Source organism: Pelobates fuscus, chromosome 3 (assembly GCF_036172605.1).
Source record: "Pelobates fuscus isolate aPelFus1 chromosome 3, aPelFus1.pri, whole genome shotgun sequence".
Lineage (NCBI taxonomy): Eukaryota > Metazoa > Chordata > Amphibia > Anura > Pelobatidae > Pelobates > Pelobates fuscus.
In genome coordinates, this window is record NC_086319.1 from 420,348,611 (window position 1) to 420,361,173 (window position 12,563).

Consider the following 12,563-nt stretch of genomic DNA (forward strand, 5'->3'; position numbering starts at 1 on the left):
CAGACTCATAGCGCCCCCTGTCTGTTTCACTGTGTCACTCTGCAGGGGGAGGGACAGACTCATAGCGCCCCCTGTCTGTGTCACTGTGTCACCCTGCAGGAGGAGGGACAGACTCATAGCTCCCCCTGTCTGTGTCACTATGTCACCCTGTGGGGGAGGGACAGACTCATGGTGACATGACACAGACAAACTAAGCTTTCCACTTCTAGATAATATCCGTGGGTGCTGTCATTGTTTTCATGAGACAATGTGCACACATTGGTCTAACTCATATAGAAACACGGTTAGAGCTATAAGGTTATGGGTGACTATATTTTTATTATTTTTAATTGCACTTTGTTAAAGCAGGTCTGTCACTCTCGGAGTCCAGTGGTCATGGGGTGCAGTAAAAGGTAGGGTTATTTTCCGAAGCTGTCCCTCGTAGCCGCCATCTTCATCCTGGGGTCGAGAATGCAACACAGAGGTCTGGGGAGGATCCAGCGAGAGCTGTCGCTTGTGATAGCTGCTTGGATTGGATAAAAGTTTACAGTGGAGTTTCAACTTTCTTCAACTTTTGCCAACCTCAGACTTGTCCATGAGACAAAGCATACTTTACCCTTTAATATCTTCGGATTGCATTCTCAACATCATTCCAACATAGCATCAGTATTTTATAGAGATTATATCTTCATAAACTACTGAGAAGTGTCAGAGCCACTTTAAATAAATTACCTCTGTGATGCATTATATAATTGTGGGTCTATCCAGCCGGGAATATCCTTTAAACACCAGAATGAACATTATTATCATTTTATAGAGTAACTGGAGAATGTCGCCATCGTCGTTTAATTGTATAATCAAGATGTAATTATTAGTGTTATTCTCGTTGTGTAACCTGGGACTGACTGAGCTGGTGGACAGGAATTCTCGGCTATTTCTATAAACGGTTTACATCCTCTGAGTTCACGCCCATAGTGTGCTCTATTGCACGTGTTTTTTTTTAATGATTTTATTGTGTATTTATATGTAATGTGTATACCATGAAAATGTGTCAATTTTGTAATTATCACTTCTAGAACGAGGATCATTAATAACTCTCAACCTGATTATTAAATTATAGACATTTTGGAATGTAATCTCCTTGTGCCTCACTGATCTGATTTATAAATGTGACTAACCATAACCATTACAATATTTAATACACTCTTGATGAAAACAATCATAAAACTAGATATTTTAAATAAAATATTTTTAATATAACCATGTGTAAATCTTTAATATAAAGTCAGACAGATAGGTAGGTAATGTAAATCCCATGTAGTAATATTGTTTTTACCCAGCCCTTTTCTCAATATTTATAGTAAATCTCACTGAAGGTCAGAACCAGGACTTGCTTGTGATCCTGAGCCCCGCAGTGACCTATTCCTCACGAGCCCAAAGCAGCCCGGACTTCAGGAGGAAAATGTCCGGGGATGGCAGGATACTACATTGTTTTTTTCTTAATCCAGTGAATTGACAAACATTTTCTTTCCTGTTCTTACTGCATGTGGGTAGCTACACTGATTATTTCCATCTCCCGAGGTCTTCTTAAGTAGAAGTTGGGATTCCTAAGAAGTTGTCTGAAGGTTACGTCTGCCTTGTAGTATTGTAAACTTTGGAGACACACGATCCAACATAATATGTGTGTGATGTGTAAAGTGTCTATACTTCACCAAAACTAATACATATATGGTCACGCAGACACATTATGGACATGTATTGCATATACAGACACATACATGATCACTGACTGAGTTGGCAGGGAAGGTTAAATCAGGTGGGAGGGCAAATGTACCTAGCTGGGCCTAAGGCAGCCAAAACCTTAACAGGTCACCCCATGGACAGATGATGCAACTGCCATTTGAAATTCATCCTGTCTGATTTAGTAGCCCACCCTCCCAGGCAGCACCAGGTTTAATGCCTCTCAGTGTAGGGAAGTACCAAATAAATGATAAATGTTGTGCCATAAAAACATCAGGACATTAATGCGGGTTGGGAAGGAGCTTTCTTGATATTAAATCATAATTCAGGGAGGTTGATGGACATGGGTATGGTGGGATAGGTGATATGGGGTGGAGAGTGTGATGGAACCGCTGCCTGTTCGTGGCTTTTCCCTCTCTTTTACATGTGTTCTCCCTGTATATTCGCTTATTGTGTCTACTCCCCATTCGGGAGTGTTTCCACAAAGGAAATTCCTTCACCTCTCAAATGGGGACCACCCTAATCCCTCATTTAGAATGTTGGGTTAGAGTGTTCCCACCTTGCAACCTAAGTGTCAAAACCACAAACCACAAGGGAAGCAATTAATGAGTGCTCCCCTGGTTGGCCGCCATTCGTATAGACGAATGCAACCATGGGGAGCATTCGTGGATTGTTTCCCGAACAAGGACCTCCCCGGTGCACCATTGGAATGTTCACACCAATTAATCTGAACCTTCAAACTAGCAACATATGTGTGAAACCGCAAGGGAAATAATTAATGAGTGCTTCCCTGGGTGGCCGCCATTCGTAACGCCCATTCTCGGCAGGAGACGGCCGCCCAGAGAGTGAGCAGCATGTATGGCAGAGGAGAGGCTGGAGTGAGCACGCAGCAGCACACTCCCATCAGCCTCAGCCAACATCACCAGGACCACAAGCAAGCCACTTCCTGAACACACAAGGTAAGTTAACAGGTGGGTGGCTCTGATGTATGTCATATTGTGTGTATGTGCCAGTGTGTCACTGTGTGTGCCAGTGTGTGTGTGTTTGCCAGTGTGTGTATCTGTGTGTCAAGGTGTGTGTATGTGCCAGTATCTATCAGTGTGTTTGTATGTGCCTATGTGTGTATGTATATGACACTGTGTGTATGTGTCAATGTGTGTATCTGAGAGTGTGTACGTGTTAGTGTGTGTATCTGTGGGTGCAAGTGTGTGTATCTGTGTGCCACTATGTGCCAGTGTGTGCATCGGTGGGTCAGATTCATACACACTGATACACAGATACACACACTAGCACATACAAACACAGATACACACACCTTGATACACAGACACACTGGCACATACAAACACAGATACACACACTTTGACATACAGATATGCACACCTAGATAGGCTGAATGCTTCTTATCTGCCGTCACATTCTATGTTTCTATGCTTCTATGTTTGTTTCACCTTGACACACAGATACACACACCTTGACACAGATACATGTGTTTGTATGTGCCAGTGTGTGTATGTGTTTGTATGTGCCAGTGTGTGTATCTGTATGACAATTTGTATATGTGTGTGTGTGTATGTATCTGACACACAGATACACACACACTGGCACATAGTTGCACACACATACACACATACACACACACACACACACATATACACAATGTGTGTCACGGTGTGTGTATCTGTATGTCAATTTGTATGTGTGTGTGTGTGTGCCACTATGTGCCAGTGTGTGTGTGTGTGTCTGTGTGTCTGTGTGTCAGATACATACACACACACACACACACACACAGATACAAATTGACATACAGATACACACACTGGCACATACAAACACAGATACACACACCTTGACAAAAAGACACACACCAGCACATAAAAAAAAAGGTTTATGCAACATTGCAATTTTTTTTTTTTACCGGGGGTTGGGGTTCCACGATGTTGATACACTATGTCAAAGAGTTCCATGCGAAAAAATTATTGGGAACTCCTGTGTGGCAAAACCAACCATTGGAGAAGACTGATTGCCAGCCTGTGATGTATTGCCCTTTAAGGAACTGATTTGGGGCTTATGGACTTGTATTGGACTGTGTATGGCCCGTTAAGAACTATATTTGGGCATAATGGCTTTTATTGTGCTGTTTCTGGCCCTTTAAGTACTTTGTGAAAGGACCTGCAGTTTTGACATGGCACTTCGGATGAAGCTGAAGTGCCGAAGTAGTCGAAGTGGCTGCCATTAGAAAACCGAACACGTGGCGGCGGCCATTTTGATTCATTCTAATGCAGTCAGCGTTGTGTGCCGTCAAACTCATGGAACTAAAATCGGCTACAGAACGGCACAAACACCGCTGAAGTTTTACCTTCCCTGGAACTAATGCATTCGACAGTTCATTCGACAGTTCGACAATTCAAATGGTTGTCGTTCATCTGTTTGAACTGACTTTAACATGGGAAATAGACCGGCCGCACAGCCTGATTCTATGAAACTGTTTTGGGCATGAAAATGTGCTTGTGGTCGGTCATAAAAGGGCTTCCAGCTAACTTTTTAACCCCTGGATGGAATTGGCTGAATTTTGACTATATTTATAATTAAAGTGTGCTGAATAATATGTCATTTTTTATAAAGATTGAATGTATATTTTTAAAGTTATAGTACATGTGTAAAAACTGTATTTCTCTGCCTGTGATAATTACATTAACCCATTGTGTACAGTAATTATATCACAGGCAGAGGGGAGGATTTTGTGTGGGAGTGTCTGAGTGTATTGTACGTATGGATTGGTTGTACTTCAAAACCCTGTGGGCGGTACTATGGTTGTAGAATGTGCATAAAAGCAGAGTGTTTGAATAAAAGTTCAGTTCTACTTCACCCTCAATTTGGAGTGCCGTCTCTTATTGGGGGAATCTGCTACAAGGGATTGCTATGCTTGTCATACTCCCTTGCTAAATCACTACTAAGCTCTTGTAAGAGCTTGTTCCTGCCTTGCTCTCTGGAGGAGTCTACAGTGGTTATGGTGTCTGCTGCAGTGCTTGAAGTCCTCAGGAAGCGCTAGGAGCATTCTTCAACGGAGGTACCCAGTCGGGGTGCCCGCCGATCCGTTACATTGGTGGCAAGCGGTGGGATGGCGTCCTAGTGCGAGGAGAAGCAGCTCGGAGCCACTGGTAATGTTTGGAGTTATAAACTGAGGGCAACGCTAGTATCCGTACAGCGCCCCTGGCTACAGCAGGGTGGATCAGATCCCCAGCGTCAGAGTCAGCGACCGGCAGTAGGCAGCAGTATGGGGAAGAGAGCAAAAAAATTCCGGACCATCGCAGAGGAAGGCTCCCGCGACATCAGTGTCCTCCTGCAGCCGCGCCTAGGCCCAAAATGGCGGCGCAGCAGGACCCACTCTATTCCTCCTCTGAGGAGGAAATCCTCGATGCCCCAGATGAAATACCCCACACGGAGGGCCTAATCTCCACACATCAGGAGGAAGATCTGACAGCCCCAGCTACAAGGGGAGACATAAAGGCACTAATGCACAACATCCGTGCCTTTTTCAATGCTGACTTAAACATAATAAGGGAAGATATCACAGTAGTCACTGCCAGAGTTCAGGCTACAGAGGACAGCATCCACTCTATCACACAACAGCAGATAAACACCAAAGAACAGATGCAACAACTCCTGGCAGCAAATAAAGCGATGCAGATCAGACGCAAAAACCTCAAAATAAGAGGCAAAACTGAAACAATTGGTGACCAAGAACTCCCGCATTTAATTAGGCGACTCCTGTCTACTTTGCTGCCCCAACGCTCTTCAAGGGGCATTCAAATCGATGGCTGCTTCTGCCTCGCAAAATCTAACAGGGCTCCGGCTGGGGCTCCCCGAGACGTCCTGATACGCTTCCTTGCACTGCGGGACAAACTAGCAACCCAAGAAGCTGTGAAAAACAAAACACCACTTCAATTCGAAACAATGCAGCTCCAGTTTATGCAAGACCTATGCCGATCCACCTTAGACTGGAGACGAGCCTTTCAATCAGTCATGAGGGTCCCACGAACGGCTAACATCCCCTATAAATGAGGTCAGTCTCGTACCCTCACAGCTACTAGAGACGGCCGCACTTACCAGCTTCTTTACGTAGAGGACTCCTCAGCCTTCCTAAGGGACTTTGGCCTGAACTCACTTCCAGACGACGCTGCCTGACCGAACCGCACCTGGGACGTGAACAACATTGTACCCTTTACCCCCCGCACCGATGCAGACACCACCTGAAGAGGAGACGGACACCCCGTAGCTCCAACTGTACACGGAGGGAACCCCTGCAGCCTCGTAGGGACGCACTGACCTCAATCCGTCCCATTTGTTTGTTATTTATGCTATTAATTTTTTTAAAGTAATGCTTAGTACGGCTTAGTTTTATTGTTTAAAGGTTACACTGTTGTCACCATATGCCTACTCACCGCATCGGAGCTGTCCTGACATACGAACATCGACTCAACCGGCCTCCCCCCCCCCCCAACACTCAGGGGTTATTGAGTGTAAGTTGACAGGAAGCACCCACGACAGACCCATGTCATCATTACCGTTAGCTACTAGGACACAAGCATAATCTTATTACATAAGACCCACAGGGCTGAGTCTCCCTCCTACTCTCAAAGCCTCGACGAGATTAAAAAGCCCCACAATTCTTAGATCACTAACCAGCTACAGTTTTATATCTTACATGATTGCACCTAGTTTGCATACTAGTCACTTACTTAACTAATAATTACCCACACAGTGTCAGGGTCCAAGCTATTTTTATTAACACTTATGCATCCATACACTGACACAGCTAAACTCAACTTGTTTCGCTCTCTCATAGCGGTTACCTGCTATATTTTCTTACTCACTGCCAGACGACAAAGTATATCCCCATTAATCCTTCCGCATTTTAAGTCACTGACACATTTTGATTTCACTCGTAATTTACTTTAAAATTGTGCACAGTAGTTTCTATGCCATGTTACACTCTATTGCTGAATGGTTTCCTACAGCTATTGTGGTGTAGCAGACCTGAATGTAATCTCATGCACGAACAAAAATAAAGAATAAAAAAAAAAAAAAAAGATATTACCTAATATATTATATCTTTTTAGAACATTACCTAAAGCACTTTCCAACAAATTACTTAAGCAAATTCTGAGTATCATAAATGCTCATATTTGGAAGAGGAAACCCCCTAGAGTGGCACGAGGGAGCTCAGGTCTTTCATATGTAAAAGGTGGTCTGGGGTTGCCATACATTAAAACATATTATAGGGCATCCTTCCTAGCAGAAGGGATTAGATTACTGAGATTTAGGAAATCCACTCAATACCCAATTTGGTTAATACTTGAAAATGCGTGTTTAGATGCAAATAACTATGGACATAGTTTCCTTTAAAATCTATGTTACAAAGCACAAAACTCGTGTTGAGAATATGGAAAGAATGGTGTCCATATGTAATAAACTTAAATCTGATGTTTAGAGCTGCACCAATAACGGCATTAGCGGCCCTCTCTTTGGACCTTCAGATGAGGAGATGGCAAGAGAATTCCTTAAATTAAAGAGATGACCAGAGAATTATGAGAGTTGTAGTACGGCAACATCTGGGGGGGTTCAGATTTTCAGTTGCCTGCTCTAGAAGCATAAGCTGTGTAGCAGAATTGACCCTGCTACCGCATTTTATACTGGCTCTGGGCTGTTCGTACCCACTTTACCCCTCTTCATTGTCCCCTATGTGTGAAAGTTACCATAACTGTGCAAGACTTTTTCCCTTTGCTTTGAAACCCAAGGTTTTCTCTGTTTCGCCTGGCCGTTCGTCAAAATCCATTCCCCTAAGTGGTTACCACGGTTTTATTCATCAACCGAACAAACTACCGAACGGCAGACCACCCAGATATGGAGTGTGCCGCTCATTAACCCAGTTCACACCTCCATAAACCGCAATCACACAAGCGTACTAAGTGGTCGGTGGGGTGGCCATCTTGGGACACGAACAAAGGCAGCAGTGTTTGGTCGTCGAGTGCCTGGAACTAAAATTGCACAAAAAAGGCAGTGTGCCACCATTAAAAGTCAGTTATTACCAAAAGCTGGTAGACAGCCACTAGTGATGTCGCGAACATAAAATTTTCGGTTTGCGAACGGCGGACGCGAACTTCCGCAAATGTTCGCGAAACCGGGCAAACTGCCATAGCCTTCAATAGGCAGGCAAATATTAAAACCCACAGGGACTTTCTGGCCACAATAGTGGTTGAAGGGGGGGGGAGGAGACCTACTCTCCGCCCCCACCCCTGGGTTCGGGTAGGGGCCATAAAGATAATGAGGGGGGGACCTACTGTCCTCCCCCTATCCGGCCCCCACCCCTGGGCGGCAGGTGGGGGCCATAAAGATAATGAGGGGTGGACCTACTGTCCTCCCCCTCTCCGGCCCCCACCCCTGTGCGGCGGGTGGGGGCCCTAAAAATAACAATAAAGGGGGGACCTACTGTCCCCCCCGGCCCCCACCCCTGAGCGGTGGGTGGGGGCCCTAAAAATAACAATAAGGGGGAACCTACTGTCCCCCCCGGCCCCCACCCCTGAGCGGTGGGTGGGGGCCCTAAAAATAACAATAAGGGGGGACCTACTGCCCCCCCGGCCCCCACCCCTGAGCGGTGGGTGGGGGCCCTAAAATTAACAATAAGGGGGGGACCCACTGTCCCCCCCGGCCCCCACCCCTGAGCGGTGGGTGGGGGCCCTAAAAATAACAATAAGGGGGGACCTACTGCCCCCCCGGCCCCCACCCCTGAGCGGTGGGTGGGGGCCCTAAAATTAACAATAAGGGGGGGACCCACTGTCCCCCCCGGCCCCCACCCCTGAGCGGTGGGTGGGGGCCCTAAAAATAACAATAAGGGGGGACCTATTGTCCCCTCCGGCCCCCACCCCTGAGCGGTGGGTGGGGGCCCTAAAATTAACAATAAGGGGGGGGGCCTATTGTCCCCCCGGCCCCCACCCCTGAGCGGTGGGTGGGGGCCCTAAATAGTCACTCCTCCCCCCCCAAAAAAAATTATCTCCCTACCTACCCCCCTCACCCTAAAAATAATGAGGGGGGGACCTTTAACTAAAAACCTGTAAAAAAAAAAAGATAAAAAAACTTACCATTCGATGTTTTCTTTCTTCTACAATCTTCTTTTTTCAGCCCCAAAAAAGGCCAAATAAAAATCCATAATCACCAACGCAATTAAAAAAAAATAAAAAATAAATGAGCGCACAAAAATAAATCCATGTTCACCCATGGAGGGCTCCGCGCAGACTGAGCTCTGCAGGGCGGGGGAAGGCTTATAAAGCCTTGCCCCGCCCTGCAATTAGGCTCAGAACACTCTGCTACGCTGGTTTAAGCCAATCAGAGTGCTCTGTGTCATTTTACACAGCGTGGGAAAATTGAACTTTCCCACGCTGTGTAAAATGACACAGAGCACTGTGATTTTTTTTTTACAGGTTTTTAGTTAAAGGTCCCCCCCTCATTATTTTTAGGGTGAGGGGGGTAGGTAGGGAGATAATTTTTTTTGTGGGGGGGAGGAGTGACTAGGGTCCCCCCCATTGTATTTAGGGCCCCCACCCACCGCTCAGGGGTGGGGGCCGGGGGGGACAATAGGTCCCCCCTTATTGTTATTTTTAGGGCCCCCAACCACCGCTCAGGGGTGGGGGCCGGGGGGGACAATAGGTCCCCCCTTATTGTTAATTTTAGGGCCCCCACCCACCGCTCAGGGGTGGGGGCCGGGGGGGACAATAGGTCCCCCTTATTGTTAATTTTAGGGCCCCCACCCACCGCTCAGGGGTGGGGGCCGGGGGGGACAATAGGTCCCCCCCTTATTGTTATTTTTAGGGCCCCCACCCACCGCTCAGGGGTGGGGGCCGGGGGGGGGACAATAGGTCCCCCTTATTGTTATTTTTAGGGCCCCCACCCACCGCTCAGGGGTGGGGGCCGTGGGGGACAGTAGGTCCCCCCTTATTGTTATTTTTAGGGTCCCCACACCTTTTTTTTTTTTTTTAACAGTGTTTAATAGACATGCCCCTACTCACGGTATTGCGAGTAGGGGCACAATCTACTAATACTAAGTAATTTTTACTTAGTATTAGTAAATTAATAGGGGCGGACCGAACATCGCATATGTTCGCCGTCCGTGGTGAACGCGAACACGCTATGTTCGCCAAGAACTATTCGCCTGCGAACCGTTCGGGACATCACTAACAGCCACTAGAGGTAACGTTGATCCTGCAAGGTAATTGTTGCAGTTACTCAATAACGGCAATGGTTGCCATTGCAGTTTTAAGGGGATAGGGACAGTGCACCCAGATCACTTCAGTGAGCTGAAGTGGTCTGTGTGCCTATAGTGTCCCTTTAGTTCAGTGAAGAGAGTTTCCTGCTAGAGAAAGGCAGGGAACCGTGCCCGGCAGACCACAGGTAAAAAGTCAAGCCATTAGCAAATGGTTTGACAACTTGGTTTGACACCAAGGCACTCCTGGAACCATATATAGTACAACAGCTGTAGTTGTTTTGGTGCACCATAAAATTTCATATTCGTAAATGGATTATATAGTCGCTGGAGTTTCCTTCTTTAATTTTTATACCATTTTCGATGGTGGTTATCGTGGCTAGGGTGTTACGGTGCCAGTAACGGTGGCGCTGTATTACGCTCTTATCATTTTCCCCATAGCTTACCATCAGGTAGATATGGATTTAATCTGTACATTGGGCGTATCACAGATAAAGCCTACATAGTTATAAAACATTCAATATCTATAGTATTAATAGTAAGTTTGTTTAATAATAACTGACATGCCACTAATAACGAAAAATAAATAAATACATGGAAAGAGCTCTTCATAACAACAACAACACAAAATAGTCAGTTATTACCCCAAAACTGAGTGTCGTCCAATTACTGGGGAGGTGTTGGAAGAATCTTGGCTTGTCTTGCTGTATTTAGCTGTTCCCTTGGAGTAACTTCTTTGGTCCTGAGTACATCTTGGAGAAACCATCGGAGAAGAGTCCCTGCTAAGACCAGCGCTCCGCTATGCGCTGTATAGTGAAATAGTTATTATTGCAAGGAGGAAATCAAGATCTCTCCCAAATCTCACGGTAAGGAGAAGTCACTATGGCAAAAAAATAATATTTTGTTTGAGACAACAAGGCGAAAAAATCTGACAACTGATTTTTGGGATATGTGGAAGATGCATAAAGTAAAAGGAATAATCTATTGAAATAAATCATTTTAGGCAAAAGAGAAAATATTGTAGACGCTATAACAATCATAGAAGCTCTACATCTGAAAAGACCAGGGGGTCTGACACGGATAGTAGTTCTTCGACATTGCAGCGAGGACCCTCACGTAACACAAGCTCAGACAGAAAAAGGGAACTTTCCTCCAAATCCCTAACTAATAAAAGTATCCTAAAGGGTACTGATAAATCAGTATCTTTTTGGACACTCCAATCCCCTTAGATGCTAATAACATATCCACTCTGTAACCCCCTCGCCAATAGAGGGGAAGACTGGCGGACAGTGACAGGTGGGCACACAAGGTCCAGGGACGCACACAGAAATTCTAGCATCCAACAGGATCATTCATTTATCAGACTTTACTCTTCAACCCAGAAACACCTCTTTATTAAGCAAAGGTTTATATGATCGAACTTGACCCCGGACCTAAACCCCATTGAAGTCAATAGGAACCCACACAAATGACTCTAAAAAAGTCCTGGAAAGGGCTAGAGGGCTGCAAAAGGAAGTAAAATGGGGGTAAGAGTAGGACAAGTGCCCTGCAAACAAATGTGGATAGGGAAATAACTTAAAATAACATAAAATACATAAAAATTAAAAATACAGCTGAGCCATAAAATAGCACTAGATGGAATCTTTGATTTTAGCTTTGGAAGAACATAAATCAAAATCTAATGCATGGCTGTCAGGAGGATCACCAGAATTATCAATTTGAGAGAGGGTTGGAGTGCAGGGTATTCTCTTTCATTGTTCAAACTGAGCTCAACTCCTGATGCATGGAGAAAAGGCCTTCGCAAGCCTCTGCTATTGTGCTGCTAAGTGACCCATAGGTTGAGGAGGCAGTGACCGTAACGGTGTAGGTGGAAGCGGCGGTGGAGGAGGAGGTAGCCAACACTGTTTTTTTTTTTTGGTTTTTTTTTTAATTGGGGTAGCCCCCAAAATATTGGGCCATATAAAAAAAGAAACATATGCGGCCTGCGGTGCATTTCTTGCAGTCCAATAACGCCATCAGGTTTTTAAAACTGTCCGTCTCCACCATACGGAAAGACAGCATTTCAAAGGCCAGGAATGCTGGCATTCAGGGCCAGGGATCGCGGGTGGCTAGGGGGGTTCTTCCTCTTTCTCTCCAGTGCTTGGGAGATGGACAGCTGAACGCTTCCATGGGACAGTGTGGAGATGCTTGGGACGGTGGCGGACGTGGTGGCATTGCTGCCACATCCTCTGTTTGGCACTGTCACTCCAGAGGCGGAGGAAGAGGCCGAGACAGCAGCAGAAGAGGAAGCAGGAGGAGTCTGAGACCTTTCTTGGTTTTTGCGGTGCTTACTCCACTGCAGCTCGTGCTTTGCTTGTAGATGCCTGGTCATGCAGGTTGTGCTCAGGTTTAGAACGTTTATGCCTTGCTTCAGGCTTTGATTGCACAGCGTGCAAACCACTCGTGTCTTGTCGTCAGCACATCGTCTGAAGAACTTCCACGCCAGGGAACTCCTTGGAGCTGGCTTTGGTGTGCTCGGTCCCTGGGTGCGGTGGGCAGTAGCAAGCGTACTGTCTAGGAGACGGCCGCACCGCTTTTGCACCCT